The following is an 8,412-nucleotide window of genomic DNA, read 5'->3' on the forward strand; positions in this document are numbered from 1 at the left end:
TGAATTGGAACTGACTTGGTAGCACTTAACAAAAATAACAACAACAAGTAATTTATCAGTAGCACATATATGATTCTTTGTCAGAAGATGGAGCTGGAGGATATTCTTTCATAATAGCAAATTGACTGCATTATAATGGTACAGTATGTACAAATGTATAGATATTGAAAACTGAAAAAATTTCAGTCAAAATCCACTTTCATTTTGTTAAATACCTTCTCAGGAGAATCACTGAGGGAGATAACACATCCTTGTGGTCAAATCATAAATATTTTCCGAATCAATTCTTATAAAGGCAGTTTTGATTAGGTTGATCCAAGTAATACTGTGGTGGCAGCTTGAATAAAGGCAGATTTTTGCTTTTATTTTCTCCAAATACTTTTTCACTTGACTTAGATGGGTTTGGGAATACCCAAGAATTATCTTTCTGAGAATTCTGCCATGGGTTTTGGGTTCCTAAAAGTTTGTACCATTATTAGAAATGGTTCTCTCATGCTCTCCCTATGATTAGGGAATTGCTTTCTCTGATAAAATCTTTGTGCCTCCTGGGAAAGGAAAAGAAGTGGTATGATGAAGAGCTTTGTTTGCCCTTTGATGAGTAAGGAGATGTCTTTTGTATGCTGCAGTAAAATTCACCAAGTGCAGCTTTGTGCCAGCTCTCCCAAAGTCTTCAATGCATCTCACTTGAGCACAGGCTTTCTTAATTGCAGATGGGGCTTTCAGTTTTCTCAGGAGTTCAGCTTGCACTTGAGTCACCTGATGCAAATTAGGTATTTCTCTCTTCAGTTCCCAGTCTACATATAACATATCATTAACTGAAATGCTTAGTCTCTGGAGATCTCTGCTGTTCAGATTGTCTGCTCTTTCTTTCAAACTTTTTATTGTTAATCAAGTGAAGCTTTGCTGAGCAGATCATCAGCTTTACATTCAACAAATCCTATAGTTTTTTTCATTTCAGTGATTGCAAACCTCTCCATGGAATATCACTTAGCCCACTTTCCCCCTGTGTTTCTTGTTTCCGGTCCTCCTCCTCCTTTCTATGGTGTGCATACCTTATTAGTACTTCTCCTTGCCTGTATGTCTATCTATTGCTTGGCTGAAAGTTGAGACATGGGGTTGAGTTCAGTTCCAGACGTGAGGAGTGACCAAAAGTCATCATCTAGGGCTCCACCAGTATCTGACCAGTAAGCCTGGTCTTATTTTAATTTTTTTTTTATTTTGAGTTTCATACCACATTTCCCCCCCTACTTTATCCTGAGCTTTCTAATGTGATCTTTTCAGAGCAGTTATTACTGATAGTGGGATACCATGTAGTTCTTCTGGTCTAAGCATCTTCAATTTTCCTCACTTTTCTTTCCTCTAGTTGCACTTTAGATGGCCTCTCATGAGCTTTGAAGACCTAAGTCACTACTACCAAAGTAGAATGTAGAACATTCTTTGTGGACTATGTTATGCCAATTGACTATGCTGTTTCCAGAGACTCTGAAACGGAGCTCCCAGACCCAGCAAATTATGCCCTCAAGAGTTTTGGTAATGTGTAAGAAATTTTCATAATTTTGCTCCCTGTCTGTCTGTTCCACAGCATTCATGGCTATGTTTGTAGCAAAGGTAAATAAATACCCACATACAAATATCTTCAGTCAAACTTTTTTTCTGTTTGTGAGTATACTTCCACTCTCCCTCCACACTCATTCAGCCTGTATTGTTATTGTTGTTGTTGTTCTTAGGTACTATTGAGTCTCTTCTGAATCAGTGACCCTATGCACAACAGAAGGAAACAATGACCTATTCTGTGTTAGTCTCAAAACTGTCATTATGTTTGAGCCTATTGTTGCGGCCACTGTGTTAGTCCATCTTGTCGGGGGTCCTCCTCTTTTTCACTGACCCTCCATTTTACCAAGCATGATGTCCTTTTCCAGGGAGTAGTTCCTCCTGAAAAACGTTCAAAGTATGACAGATGAAGTCTCCCCAGTCTTGCTTCTAAGGAGCATTCTGGCTGTATTTCTTCCAAGAGAGATTTATTTGTTCTTCTGGGAGCCCACAGAATTTTCAATTTTTCTTCACTAACACCATGATTCAAATGTGTCAATTCCACTATGGTCTTCCTTATTCATTGTTCAACTTTCACATGATTATGAAATGATTGAAAGTACCATGGCTTGGGTTTGGCGTATCTTGGTCCCCAAACTGACATCTTTGCTCTAGAACACTTTAAAAAGGTCTTTTGTAGCAGATTTCTCCAGAGAGGAGGGAATTCTGGGGTTTCCTGCCAGTCAAAAGGAGCTCAAGTGGTGGGTGGGCAAAGGATGAGACAGTGAAACTCCCAGCCCTAGATGGAGTTCCGATATGCCTAGATGTTATCTGTTCTGGGCACCCAATCTGGAAGTAGTTCATGCAGACCGCTAAGGAACTAGAGAACTAAGGTTATTTCCATCCCAGAGGGCAGCTGACAGCTAGAGTTCCCATTAATCCAGGGCTGGCCAGAATCAGCTCTGCAGTTCTGGAGCAAGCCACACCTGATTCCAGGTGCTAGGGCTGGTCCTGTTAGCTCTCAACTCATTTTGCTGTAGCTCACAATTGTACAACATACCATTATGTGACTCTGATCAACTAGAGAGAAGGAGCTTCACTGGGAGTGTGCATGGGTGAGGGCTGGCCATGTCTCTGGTCACCAAGGTAATGCGGGTAGAAGAAAAATCTTCATACCTTTGTCTCTACCAATAAGCTGTATGCCTCTGCGCCACCAATTGCCACAAAAGTTCAAGATGGCTGTGCTGGGCCTGGTGCAGATATCTGTCTCCTCCCAACTCCCTACTTCGCACAAATCTCCCATTCTATTCAGCTGCTTCTCCTAGTTATGATTAGTCCAGGGCTGGCCAGGATTGGCTCTACAGGTTTGGAGCAAGGGCTCACCTGAATCCAGGTTTGGTGTGGCTAGTTCTTGACTCACTTCAATGGGGCTCACAACTGCATCACTCACCAACCACTGTCTGGCTCCAATCGCCGTGTGAGAGAGAGCTTCAGTGGAGGTGTACATGGGTGGGAGTTGGTCACACCAAAGTTTAATGTGGCTGTGCTGCATCTGGTCAGCTAGTACAAGCCACAAATCTGTTTCCTTTTCTGCCATGTTTGTTTAGCTTCCTCTCTTAGTAAGCATTCAATCCACTTTTCTAGTCTTTCATTTGAAGCTCAGGGTTCCATCTATTTCATTTGGTTTTCCATATCTTTGTTGTAGTGGGTCTGTGTAGCTTTTCTGCCTAGTCTGACATCTTGCCACATCCTTCAAGGAAATTTTAAATTTAGTTTTTAATTTCTTCTATTATTGTTATTGTTAAGTGCCACTGAGTCAGTTCCGACCCATGGTGACCCAGTATAGGCTTTCTGAGGAGCTGGTAAGATTGAACTGCCAACCCTGCATTTCAAACCAACTTTGTAGTTCAGTGAAGTAACCCACAGAGCCACACTGAGACTCCATTTCTCCTGTTACCCAGTAGTTTTAAGTAGGATGTTATTCAATTTCCATGTATTTTATTTTTTCCTTGATGTTCCTATTGTTGATTCCTATTTTCTAGCATTGTGATCTGAGACCATGCTTTGTAGCATTTTGATGTCTTAAACGTATTGAAGCTTGCTTTGCGGCCTAGCATATGATCTATTCTGGAGAATGTTTCATGTGCACTGGGAAAAAAAAATGTATATTGTATTATTGTTGAATACAGTGCTTTGTATAAATCTATGAGCTCTTGTTGGCTGACTATGTTGTTTATTTCTATGTCCTTGTTGAGTTTCTTTCTAGTTGTTCTATCCTTCATTAAAAGTGGTATATTAAAACCTCCTATTATTATTGTAGAAGGAGCTCTGGTAGCATAGTGGTTACGAATCAGGCTGGGAACCAAGGTCAGCAGTTCAAAACTACCAGCTGTTCCACTGGAGAAAGATGAAGCTTTCTGCTCCCATCAAGATTTACAGCCTTAGAAACCCTGCACAGAGTCACTATGAGTCGGAACCGACTCCATGGCACATAACAACAACAACATTATAATTGTAGAGTTATCCATTTCTTTCTGTTAGAGTTAGATTTGTATATTTTGAAGAACTTTCATTGAAAGCATAGATATTTATTATGGTTATATTTTCTTTTTCTCTTACCAACCCTTTAATAATCATATAATGTCCTTTTTGTCCCATATGCTGTGTTTTGCCTTAAAATCTATTGTATCAGAAATTAATATAATCAATCCTGCTCATTTTTTATTGCTGTTAGCTTGATATACTTTTTTCATCCTTTGGTATTTAGTCTATTTTTGTATTTGTGTGTAAGATATGTCTTGGTGGTGGTGATTGTGTGCCGTGGAGTTGGTTCCAACTCATAGCGGCCCTGTATAGGATTTCTGAGGCTCGAAATTTTTATGGGAGCAGAAAACCTCATCTTTCTCCCATGGAACAGCTGATAGTCTCAAACGGCTGACCTTGATGTTAGCAGCCTGACTTGTAACCGCTACACTACCTCTGTTGTTATGCCATCGAGTCGGTTCTGACCCATCATGATCCCGTATATGGTTTCCAAGGAGTGAAAACCGCTGACCTTGAGGTTCAAACCGACTGCAATACAGCACATTAACCTACAGTGCCACGAGACAGCATATTGAAGGATCCAATTTTCTTACCCATTTTGTTACTCTCTGTTTTTTGACTGGTGCATTTAATCCATTTACATTCAGTGTAATTATTGATAGGTATGAATTGATTGCTGTCATTTTGCTGTATTATTTTTTGTGGAGCTGCTGGTTCCTTTGTTGACATAATTTTCTGTGCTGAGTTCATTTTGTTTGTGGGTTTTCTTGTCATTTTCTTTTTTGCTATTGTTTTAATGTTTATGAAATCTTTTTTATTTCAATGAGAAGTTTATTCATTTTCTTTGAAGTTATTTTTTAATTTGTTAATTTCCCTACCTTAAAATTGCTTGTTTTATCTTAAGATCTACTTGCTCACCATTTGAAAATTATGTAGCTACATTGTTCCCTCTTTTTGCTTTGCAGCTGCCTTCATTATAAATTGGTATCTCTGGTCCCCTCTTATCAGTCTTGTAGGTTTGTTTAAGTACTTCTATATCTGAATTGGAGTCCTGGTGTGACACTGTGGGCTAATGCATAAGACTGCAAAGTCATTTGAACTGCAAGGTCATTGGTTCAAGCTCACCAGCCAATCCTTGGAAAGCCTATACAGGGTCGCTATGGGTTGGAATCAACTCGACAGCACTTAACAACAAAAACAACATATCTGAATTGACTTCTGGGTGGAGGTGTCATCTCTACTAATCTCAGATTCTTGTCTCCTGTTGGTTCTATGTCCAAAGAACTCTGCAGTGCAATGAATTCCTTCATATGTCTCTTCTGGCTGCCATGGTCTTTGTAACTCTCATTAAACTACTTTTTCACAATATGACTGCGAACCACAATGTCGGTGGTTCAAACCCACCAGTTGCTTCTCAGAAATCCTATGCAGGGTCGCTATGAGTCAGAAATAACTAGATGACACTTAACTACAAAAACAACTGGGTAAGAGAAGGTGAGGGAAGATGCTGATGAATTATCTGATTCAGTTGTGAGTGATAGCAGGGTTAATTGTAAAAAGTTGGAACTCTAATGTGGACATAAAATGAGCCACCTCAGAAGCAGGAGTGGGGATCTCACTACCATCAAGGAAGAAGAGCCGGGAGTGGAGTGTCTCCTTTGCACCCTGCAATCTCTGTTCATTGAATTGTCTCAACCCAGAGCCAGAAAACTGTGACACCTGAGGAGTGGCAGAGGAGCAACAGTAGCAGAACCAAGAGCCAGAGCACCAGACAAAATAGTGGGCTTCCCAGCCCATTGAGAAAGTAAAGCTGAGGGACTTTGGGCAGGAGACTTTCTTGCAGACTTGGGTGCCTCCAGTCACTTAATTATAGGAGTTAGGTTTGCTGGCTCACAGAGCTAGAGCTCAAGACCTCTAGACTGAGGTTTATGGTGGAATGGTATGCCCTGTGGGCATTTACCAGCAGTTCTGAAACAGCTTTGTAATATTTCAGGAGCAGGTCACAAGCCAGACCAAGGAACTGAAGGCCAGAGAGAGGCCTGTCTATGGGTCCAGCTGAGGAGAGCTTGTTCTGACTGGAAGAACTGTGCCCTGAACATTTTTTTTTTACCCTGAATTATAATATGATAACTTCTCTAATCCATCTCTCATCTTTCAATTTGTCATTCTGTGGTGGCTCTGTGATTCTGAAAGCTATGCTACCAGCATTTTAAATACCAGCTGAGTCTCCCATGGTGGGTAAGTATCAGTGGAGCTTCTAAACTAAGAAAGACTAGGAAGAAGGAGAGGCAGCCTACTTCTGAATGTTTAACTACTGAAAACCTTATGAATGGCAGCATAACATTGTCAGGTATATTGCTGGAATATGAGAACATAATGAATAGCACCAGAATATTGCCAGATACAGTACTGGAAGATGACCTTCAGGTTGGAAGGCACTCAAAATATGGCTGGGAAAAAAACTGCCTGCTTAAAGTAGAGCTGACCATGATGAGATGAATACAGTAAAGCTTTTGGTACCATTATTTACTGATAGGGCACAACTCAAAATGAGGAAAAACAACTGTAAACATCCATTAATAATCAAAACATGGAATACACAAAGTATGAATCTAGGAAAATTGGAAGTTGTCAAAACTGAAATGGTACACATTAAGATCAATATCCTAGACATTAGTGAGCTGAAATGGACTGGTATTGACCATTCTGAATCTGATAATCATATGATTTTACTATGCCAGAAATGATGAATTGAAGAAGAATGGCAACACTTTCAGCATCTAAAAAAACATTTCAAGATCATCTTGAAGTACAATGCTGTATGTGATAAGAAGATATCTATATGTTTATGAAGAAGACTAGTTAATGCCACTATTATTCAAATTTACATACCAACCAATAAAGTCAGTGATAATGAAATTAAAGATTTTCAGTGTGAAATAGATCAAACATGAAATCAAGATGTATTGATAAGTACAGGTGATTGGAATGCAAAAGTTGGAAACAAAGAGGAAGGGTCAGTAGTTGGAAAACATTGCTTCGGTAATACAATGATAGAATTTTGCAAGACCAATGACTTCTTCATTGCAAATACATTTTCTAACGAACATAAAGACAACTATACACATGGACCTCACCAGAGATCAAATTGACTACACCAGAGATCATGGAACACACAGAGATCAAAATGACTACATCTGTGGGAAGAGATGGTAGAAAAGCTTCATGTTATCAGCCAAAATGAGGCCAGAGGCAGACTGTGGAACAGAACATCAATTGCTCATATGCTGAAGATGAAGAAAATTAAAACAAGTACATGAGAGCCAAAATATGACCTTGAACATATCCAACCTGAATTAAATTTTTTTTTTAAGGTTTTTATTATGGATTGAGTGAAAGTTTACAGGGCAGATCATCAATTTTTCATTCAACAAATCATACAACTTGTTTCATTACAATGGTTATAATCCCCTCCATGTACCATCAGTTAACAGTATTTCTCTCTATTCACTTTAATTCTTTTCTTTTTTTAAAATACTCAGGCATATATAATAATTTATACCACCAAAGGGCACATTCCGCATGTCTGCCTCCTGACCATCATCTCTTAGTTTCTCTCTCTCCATGAATCTGGAGTCCTCAGCTGCTCCCTCTCTCATGTCCCCATCTCTGCCTCCATCTCTGGTGTTGCTGCTTCTCTGGATAAGTTCTCACATTCCACTTGCGCTCTTCTAACTTGATGGTCCTAAGGTCCTTTGTTTCTGGACTGTAAGATTAACTAGTCCCCCATTTTTGTTACAAAACTTCTACCTTTACAATTGTGACAGTCGCAATTAATCATGATAACAATTACTCACTATTGAATCGTAAGAATCTTATCCCATCTCTTTTAACCAGACCCATCTAGACAAGATGAAAACTATTCAGTGGGGACTCTTTCTTCCTCTCCCACACTATTAAACTATACTGCCTCTTGAAACCTTGTAACCCAGTCTCTTCGTGCATTTATTGCCTTACCATTTTAGGTAGCCAGTGTCTAAGTTGCCCGTCCCTATGTACCCTGTATACAGAGGAGGTAACATTGATACTTGATGTGAAGACTCCTCTCCTCTCTGTTGGTATTTAGAATTACTAAGGTGTGCCTGACCCAAGAAGCCATGGTATTTTCAATAATCTCATACGCATGTGAAAGATGGACAGTGAATAAGGAAGACTGTAGAATAATTGATGCTTTTGAGTTATGGTGTTGGAGGAGAATAGTGAAAGTGCCTTGGGCTACCAAAAGAACAAACAGATCTGTGTTGGAAGAAGTGCAGCCAGAGTGCTCCTTGGAGGCCA

The 8,412-nt window shown here is 39.7% G+C and overlaps 1 pseudogene; it reads right to left on the reverse strand.

Annotated features, from left to right (window-relative positions):
* Positions 1 to 280: 280 nt before the first annotated feature.
* Positions 281 to 3,127, reverse strand: LOC102811008 (annotated as a pseudogene).
* Positions 3,128 to 8,412: the final 5,285 nt, after the last annotated feature.

This window comes from Chrysochloris asiatica, unplaced genomic scaffold, assembly GCF_000296735.1.
Source record: "Chrysochloris asiatica unplaced genomic scaffold, ChrAsi1.0 scaffold00088, whole genome shotgun sequence".
In the NCBI taxonomy this organism is placed as follows: domain Eukaryota; kingdom Metazoa; phylum Chordata; class Mammalia; order Afrosoricida; family Chrysochloridae; genus Chrysochloris; species Chrysochloris asiatica.